The following is a 10,075-nucleotide window of genomic DNA, read 5'->3' on the forward strand; positions in this document are numbered from 1 at the left end:
CAGGGATGATAGGTCACCTCACGAAATACTAAAATAATGATAGTTATAGCAGTTGTCTAACTTACCCACATTTAGCAACAATTTTGGTTCTTTAGCATCTTTTCTGATTTCGTTAAAATAATGATTATAAATTATGTTTAAGTTTTTAAACTAAAACGGTAAGTTTGTGCATTAAACTAGTAACTTAAATCATTCATCAAATTTACCATTTTATGTGCGAAACTTACCATTTTTTTAAACAAAAACTTATTATTACTTGAATTAGATTTACTAATTATAATTGCTGTAACTTTCTTAAGTAAAATGGTAAGTTTGTGAAATAGTATAGTAAGTTTGAACAATTCACCAAATTTACTATTTTATTAATAAGACTTACTATTTTTTGACAAAAACTTACAATCATTTGACATAAACTTGCAACAAAGTTTGTTAATAAAGTAGTAAGTTTGAACAATTCGCCAAATTTACCATTTTATTAATAGAAGTTACCATTTTTGACAAAAACTTATTATAATTTGAATTAAACTTACTGATCCCAACTATGATAAGTTTCTCGAGTAAAATGGTTAGTTTGTGCAATAGAGCAGCAACTTTGAACACTTTGCCAAATTTATCATTTTATTAGTAAAAGTTACCATCTTTCGACAAAAATTTACTATAATTTGAATTAAACTTGCCGATCCCAACTATGGTAAGTTTCTTGAGTAAAATGATAAGTTTGTCCAATAAAGTAGTAAGTTTGTTCCATTCACCAAATTTGCCATTTTATTAGTGAAACATACCTTTTTTGGACCAAACTTACAATTATTTGAATTAAATTTACTGATTCTAACTTTCGATAACTTTGTACAGTAAAATAGTAACTTTGGATCATCCAAAATTTATCATTTTGTGTGGAAATAAAATAAACTTTATCTGTTTTATTACTAAAACTTATCATTTATCTACATATACTTACTGCTGGTGATAAATGCACACACGATGTGTATGAAATAAAAAAATCATAACATTTATTGTGAATGAATTTCATATAATAATTTTTATTGTTAAAGTAAATTCTAATTTTTAAATTGTTTTCACAAAATGATTGTTATATTGGTAGTTATTGCTTAGAAGTGGTTATGTTGAAAAAATATGCTTAAATAATTAAATTGATGCTCATAGGTAGTGTTCTCAACAATATATATCTGGGTAGTTAAATTTTTTGTAAGGGCAAAAATGAAAGTACACAAAGTGGTAACAAAATATTTATACCAAACCCTTTCCGTCCTCTCCCTTTATATACAGTATAAATGATTGATTATAAGTAAACTTAATATTATGTCCATGAATTTTTAAAAAAATGTGGAAAATTTTGTTCAAAGTCACAAAAAAAAAAAAAGACCGATCATCATAAATAGCACTTGTAGTTGTATGAAAGATTAATCTCTATCATAGTATTCAGGACTACATAAAAATTAAAAAAAAATCGTTAATAAAATATTTCTCCTTGTTAGCGCCTCATTTACAGAGAAAACATATCCTATCAATAAAAACTCATAACTATTTCAACTAATTTAGTGTCATTATTCTAAACAACCACGTTGATGCATTTGCTAGAGAAACTCATCTAGCAATTGTTTGCACCTAATATTCCATAAACTTCACTGTTATTAAATTCGTCTCAATGCTTATTGTCGTAGAACATTATTTTTATATTTTCTTATTTTAGTAGAACTTAGTGCTTTAAAAGATGAACCTTATCATCGCTGTAACAAAAATTGATTGATTCTCATTTTCAACTAGAGGGATCTAAATCTAGATCTTATTACTTGGAAACCGACTGTGCAATCAAGTTCCTTTATCTTTAGCAAATCAAAATTTGCCATTTAGAATTCATCAAATTGATTCATCGCATTTTTTAACAGCTAAGTTGGCAGTTTTTTTCCAATTTCATTCTTGGCCATGGAAAAACGAGCAAGAATACATCAAATTGCTCGTTTTCGCCATTTGATTGAATAGATTAGATCGTTAACAAATAGGCTATATATTTGAAATTTCTTATTTTGGCCATTTGATTAAATATATTAGGATAATGACAGATTGATTATAAATTTTGAATAATCTAAAACCAAATGGACTAAAAAGAATAAGGAACACCCTCATACTTGAGATATTTTCCAGATAAGTTAGGAACACACCAAAAAAAAAAAGAAGAGAAAAAAAAACTTACAATCCAATGCATCATTGCATCATTGTAAAGAAATTCTAAACAAATATTGCAATCTGGTATCCCCAATAAAAATTGAGTATTGTATTTGTGTACTTTATCAATTAAGCTAGCGCTACTAAGATTCATCTGTAAATATCTATCCCAAAAAATGACATAAACTACGACAAAAGAAAGAAATTTTGTCAAGGAAACTAAGTGGTCAATGGCTTTTCAGCAGCAATGAAACAAGGAAATCCAAGTAAGCATCAACCTTGAGTCAAGAAGATCTTCAGGAGCCGATACACCAATGCATGTTTAGCATCCTTCTCTAACTGTGCCACAGCAGGCTTACATAGTAGTCACACTAGCAAGAACACGCATAAAAGAATCATTATCCATATAGGAAGAGTGAAATATTATCAAAAACATAATAACATAAGCAACTTCCAGATGCACCAGTACCAGTCTTTGAAAACAAGATGTCACAAAGTAAATTAGGTCCCTGGTTTCATAAAATACATACAGCTTTTCACCACCTACAAGATCGACATATAGCTATATTCCAAGAAGACATACCATCTCACAAGTTCGTCTATCTATCAACTATTCAAATAAATATGGAAGCAGAAGTACAACTACTACAATCCAAGAACAAAATCTAACTTGATTGATGAGTTGTAGGTTTCTTCACATTCTAAGGTACAAATGACTCCACAACGTTATGACACATCACACAAATAAGTTCCAATATACCATACTGATAATGAAGTACAAAAGCATACATGTCACACTTTAGCTCAAAATTATAGCAAAGAAAAAATTAATGTAACATTTGGAGATGAATAATCATGCTCCATAAAGTCAGATTCAACCAAGCCTTGAGGCTCCTCACAACCGTTTTATATGCAATTCAAAGAGACAGACAAGCGATACTTGAAACATGCCAGGTGCCTTCAGAAAATCAACTATAGCACGGACTGCTTCTTCCTTTGCTTCATTCATAGCACATGCATCTTCATCGCAAAATGTTGCGAGATATCTAGTGAGAAACTTGAAACAATCTATTGCAGAGCTGGAAATCCACAAATGGACAAATAAGGCAAAGTAACGACATACTTTGAACAAAAGATGTCATAGCAATTAGAATAAGTACAAAAGATTAATTGACAACCTAAAACATCTTGATCTTCTACAGAGGAGTACATAGAAAAACTCATCCATTAGTAAGGATAATGAGCCCCCCAGGGCTAGAGCTGGTGGTAGTAGCCTAGTTTAGGTGAGTATCATCGCAAAGGTTCGAATCCTGGGTGCAATGGTCGGTGATGTTGGGCAGCGTCTCCCGACCCGCAGAGGAATAGTTGGGTCGTACGGTAACCAGTCCATGGACACCAGATACCTCTGTGTTGACAAAAAAAAAAATTTGTAAGGATAATTGAAAAAGAAAAACAAAACAAAAAGACATATGCACCATGTCACGTGAACACATGAAACAAGCTTATACAGCAGTCATGTGAGTAAAGATCAGAAGGGTCTTACGATTAAAGCTAGAGCGACTTGTTAGAGCTCATGATACCTCAAAAGAAAAGTGCCAAAGATGCTTAACAGACACAAGTGTCTTGCAAGGAAAGGTTCGCAAAAGTGACCAAAAAAGGCAAACAATAGAATAGAAAAAAGAAATGAAATTACACTGCTAGGTATAAACTTATAACACTATCTATGACTAAACGCATAATACATCTGAAAACATACAATTCCTTCACATCAGCTTTAAGCAAGACAGAGTATAGGAGGAAGGAAATCAAAAAAGGGCAAAGAAAGATGATACTGGACTTAGTTGGCTAATTTACGGCTTGAAGGTTGGAATTGGCCCTGTTTGAATATTAGAATCGTCAAATTCTCCTCTGCCAACTTCTCATCCAATTCCAGCACCTTTGTAGATGATCTCAGATTCTTTGTTCTTTGGACTAGAATACTTGTGTGAGACCTAATGCAACGCATGAGCATGCCCAGACATTGGTTAATTTACAACTATAGCAAATATGTAATCAAGCAATTGGCTACTGATATGCAGATAAAATTCTTAATTAAACAACTTTTATTACTTAAATAACCTTTTTAAAGCTATTTTAATTCAATACACTGAATTAATAGGCCATATCAACATAAGAAAATACTCTATTGAACTAAATACACCAAATTCATACTAGCATCATTGTCTTGCAGGGCATAAAAGAAGTATTAGGCTGCAAATTCCTGAGCCACAAAATTTTGATCAGATTTCCACAGGGCCAAAGAGTTTCACTCTTAGCAACAAAGTCAAACCTTCATTCCTTGGTATAATGCTCGCGATCTGCAGGATCATATACAAGAATGGTCATACTCAGACTAAACATACTCCTGACAATGGTGAACTTTATTACTCCAACGCCGTTGTTTCCGGGACCAGGAACAAGATTAAGCAAGCATGTGCTATGCACTGACCCTTCCCACCGTTCATATGCTGCAACGGAGTTGATCTTGTCTATAAATCTGTTCAAAGCACCTTCATACCTGCTGTTAATCACCATTAGCACATGGGTAACCTTGAAAATTTTGCAAATGAAGTAAAATTTTGTTTAGAAAATCTCTCATATTCTCGCTGTATCAGACCAGAAGTTGAAGCTAAGTGAGCCTCAGCCAAGTACAGTTCATTGGAAAAGAAGTCAAAATTCTGACTCAGTGAAATGGATCAAAGATTAACTTATGTATCTTTGTGGAATAAAAATTAATGAATAAGAAGAAAGACTAATATCTTTCAGGTGTAAAACTCAAAAGATACTAAATAATCATAAACCTAAGCAGAGTCTTTTAAAATGGCAAAGAAAAATATGTACAGCAATCAAAATTGTCTCGTAATCAAAGATGACAAAAGAACTAATAAATTAAACTCCTACATATAAGGTTCCAAGGTGAACAAGTTTTTTTCTTCTAAACCCTTGCCTACTGCCCAAAAACTTCAAATTACATGTGAATGTTTACACAATCTCAACAATTGCGTTGGGAGGCAAATAGGGAAGATTATACGACTATCTAAAAGTATTGGGACCCATAAAAATACATCATGTGGACATGGCTCTGAGTTTCTTCGGCTCTGGTACCACAGACCTAGATGTTACGCAAATAAATTACTGTAAAAATAAAAATTGCCAATTTGGCAATACTACATAGATGCATCCTAGAACCAAAAAGTTAATGAAGACCGTACGTCAGATAAAGTGAGAAGATAAGGAGAATGATGATGATTTTGGAGCTCAGTTGAATTCACATTGATATATGAACATCCCAACCCAATCAATTTGATCCTCAAAGTGCTCAATACTAGAGCTAGAAGGAGTGCAAGACACGCTGATGAAAGTGAGAATGGCCAGGGAACTTCAAGAGTATGTATCAACTCTTCAAAAGGGGTATAGCAGTTGGGCATTCTGTACCTTTTGGATACACATTTGTAGGGACAAACTGATTTGGTAACATCCCCTGTAGCAAATCATACCCAAAATGAAGTTAGATCTATCATGTCCAATAATGGAGCAGATAATTGAGAAATGGACTTCAAAGAAAATTAGAGCTCATTGCATTACATCACCTCATACATAGATAAAAAATGCATGACTAGGAAGGCGCTCAAGGGAACAAGGTGTGCAGAGATTTTCATCAGATCCTTTAACATCATTGTATGTACCAATAGCACATACCTAAGAATCATTGCATTACCAAATGAAAATAAATTCCTCTAAATTAAAATTGCATTTTCATACTCTCAGCAGCAAGTAGTTAAACGTGGATCAAATAGAAGCAAAAACAAAAAATTTAGGTTGATACCGGAAGAAAACTACATATAGTATGGCATCCAAATCTGAAGAGGAACTATTTATGAGATGATGGATTCATTCCAGTCAACCTACTCTTTTAATAATAAAAAATTTATCAGTAATTTAAACCCTAGATGAAATTGAAAAATGGAAACCCATTAAAAATAATAAGAAAGCCACAAAATGACGGCGGAAAAAGGAAAACAAAGAAGACTGTAACTTTAGGATCAGTACCGATGATAATCATGGAGACAGCGAGAGTGTCGATGTGCCATCACACTTGCGCTGCCTGTGGTTGTAGCGTGAATCATAATAGTGCCCCGGAGAAAATCAAAGCTGATCAAAATCAAAGCTGCTGCATGATTTTCAAAAGAGCCATCGAAACCTGAACAAACATGAAATTGTGATGAAGCTAAAAGGTTAGATTGGAACTGAAGAAACGAACTAAGAAGGAGAAATGAAGAAGTCGTGATGTCAGAAGATGAAAGCGTGAAGTTTTGTTTAAGTGAGTCATTGAAAGCGTGCCCACAAACCACGCCTTTGCTGGGTTTCATCTGCTTCTAACCGAAACTGAGGACCATTGCAACTTGTAGCTATGAAAGGACACCTGTTTAAAGCTCATTGGTTTAGTTGAAAGTTTGTTAGCATAGATAGTGATATAAGCAGGCATGTCTGCTGTATAGAGTAGCTTTTGTCATTATTTTCCAGATTTGATTGTAAGAGATTTAGGCCACCAATCTCGTTTTCCTTCAATTTCTTTCCCCTTCCTCACTGAATTCGTATTCTCTGTTCTTGTAACCTGATATTGAAGTTCATTAATGAAAGTTGAGTTCATCTTTTAATCTCCAAATTCACTATTCCATTGATTGTTTGTTGAGATTAATCCATATTTTGAGTTTGCAACATTCTCATATTGCTGCAACTCTGGTTCTGTACCATAACAGAAAGCGAGAAAAGAGAAATCAAGGTAAAGTACTACAAATTCAACTGAAATTGGTTGAACTTTCTAAGTCATGGAATCCCTAAATGGGCAAAAGGAATCCCTCTGAGTGATGGGGCTTTGAAGGCAAATTGAAAATTAAGCAAGATCATCAATTTAGGTGAGCAGTGTTGAGGAGATGGCCGCAGGCTGCAGCAGCCGTGGAGGATTTTCTTTTGTTTTTTCTTTGGGATAATTTGAGAAACCTCCCCTGAGCTTTCTGATAATTTCACTAGCCTCCCCTAAAATTTGTAAACTTACACAAACCTCCCTTGAGGTTAGAGGTGGCAAATTAACCCACTTAAATAAATTTGCCCATACCCGCCCATGAATAGATGGGTATGAGTATCTTAAATTTTTGTATATGGATATAAATGGGTTACCCAATAATACCCATTTATTAAATGGGTATTATTGGGTAACCCATCAAACCCAATTAACCCATTTAAAATTCTCTTCCCCTAAATCTCTTCTTTTCCCCCACCCATTTTTTTTTTCAAATTTTTCATTTTGTCATGATGTTAACTACTTTTGTTTCATTATTATTATTATTTGTTGGTTTTATTTTATCATTTTGTTTTCTCTTAGTTTGTTAACTTGCTCATTTGTCGGCATTATCAATTTATGATAAATTTGAGCCTCTTTTCTTATCTTTCTAAAATGAAATTTTAAATTTATATATGGAAAAAATGTTAGGTGTTAAAAATTTTTGGATTAAATTTTTATATTAACTTTTATAGTACTTAGTTCAAATTTTTATATTCTTATTATTCAATTATTAAATAATATGTAATTTTGTGAAATAGAGTATAAATGAAAAAAATTTGGTAATTAGGCTTATTGAACATTATAAGTAAATATTAAAAACTAATAATGGGTACAAAGAGCGGTATAAATTGATAACTTAGTTTGCAAAAATGAATTTAAATGAATTTACAAAAAATTAAAATAAATGGGTTATAAATGGGTAATTGGGTTACCCAATTCATTTTTTGACTTACCCATTTATACCCATCTAATTAAATGGGTATAAATGAGTTGACTCGCTTATATCCATTACCCATTTTACCCAACCCAAACCCGCCCAAGTCACCCATTTTGACACCTCTACTTGAGGTTAAGGTTTTGATAACAAAATTAGTCCAATTAGAAAAAGTAACATTAAAAAGTACTTTAAGTAGAGAGATGAAATTTTTGTTCCATAAATTAAAAGTTAAAAACAATCAATATATATATTTCACCGCTCAAAAAGTTCACATTTAATAAATTAGACAACACAAATAAGTAACAAAACTACACTAATGATCACAAACGAAAGAAGGTAGTTTTGAATCTTATGATTATTAGTGTAGTTTTGTTGCTTATTTGTATTGTCTAATTTATTAAATGTGAACTTTTAAGTGGTGAAATGTGTGTATTAATTGTTTCTAACTTTTAATTATTTTTATTTTTTTACTAATACAACTTATATACATGCATAGGGGTATTTATAAAATAAAAGTTTCATCTCTCTCCTTCAAGTACTTTTTTAATAGTACTATTTCTAATTGAACTAATTTTGTTAACAAAACCTTAACCTCATGGGAGGTTTGTGTAATTTTGCAAACTTCAAGGGAGTCTAGTGAAATTGTTAAAAATCTCGGGAGGTTTTTGAAATTATCCATTTTTCTTTTGGAATAAGAGGAGATGGTTTAAGATGGTACCCGACACTTTTTTTGGGTAGTAAAATTAGTGAAAGAAATGGTTATTCCTTCAGAAAAAAAGAATTGGTAACTTTCTTTTTTTTTTTTGTAGTAAAATTACGATTTTTGCAATCAAGAGGTAATTTCGTTAGATATTTAGGTGTCATTTGGAGTTGCGTACCTTTGGTAAAAGAGCACTTTTATGTGATAAAAGTACTTTTTAAGTGTTATTTTTCTGGCTAAATTTACCAATTTTATATTCAAATTTGCAAGTTTACCTTCTTATCTTACTTTTCAAGTTTTGAGACTTGAAAACTTGAATGACCACCAAATTTTCTAGTGTTTTATTATTAATATAATATTCACAAATAATCTGGCTCTTCTCTAATAAATTATCTTTCCATTTCCTATAATGCACATGTGAATGAATCACATGTGTCTTTATTTATTAAAAGGGGACAAGATAATTTCAAGTTTGACTAATTTTAAGATTTGTTAATAAATAAAAACGCATGTCATGCATCTAGATGTGTATTATGAGAAATGAAAATAGAATTTAATAGAGATGAGCCAAATCCTTATCCTTTATAGTGATCAAACTAGGAAACTGCACATGCATTGTACGTGTATAGTGAGTAATTTATCATAAATTGCTTTTCCAATTAGGTAAATCACTGAATGATTGATTTAATTTCTTCTCTTTTCTTTAGTTATCTCCTATCTTAGTCGATCTTGGATTTGTTCATGTCCTTTTTTAGGTCTATTTATAGTATAGTTTAGGAGTAGATAAAATGAGTTATTTTTAAAGCAATAAAAACCCATTGCATTTGATGAGGATGTGGCAAGGTGATGAACTAACAAACAGTTTACTATCCACACGAAAGATGGGACTTCTTTCCACCTTATTTGTTTCCACATCTCATTTTTCCTTCTTTCATTTAGTTGATATTGACAATTACTCAATAATGCATATTCAAATACTTAAAAAATCTAATAAAGTTGAAGGTACCATGCACACAATGGGCTTGTTTAGATATGGATTATTTGTAAAAAATTTTAGTTGCATTATAAATATGTTTTAATCACATTTTTATCTCTTGAACTACCTTTTTTCTTACATATATTACATCACAAAAAGTATTATAGCATTAAAATATATGACAATATACAAGGTAGAGATTTGTAATAATAGAAATCTTATTTGAATACATAAATATTTTACTTTGACTCTATAGATGCACACCCCCCTACTTTTAAACTGAACACACTTTGAGATTTGCTTCTAGCATGCAACAGCAAAAGGATAATTTTGTTTATTTTTCATTCTTGTGACACGTAATGTGAAGAGCGTCCCATGCAAAATTGTATGTTTATT

Source organism: Coffea arabica, chromosome 2e (genome assembly GCF_036785885.1).
Source record: "Coffea arabica cultivar ET-39 chromosome 2e, Coffea Arabica ET-39 HiFi, whole genome shotgun sequence".
NCBI classification, from domain to species: domain Eukaryota; kingdom Viridiplantae; phylum Streptophyta; class Magnoliopsida; order Gentianales; family Rubiaceae; genus Coffea; species Coffea arabica.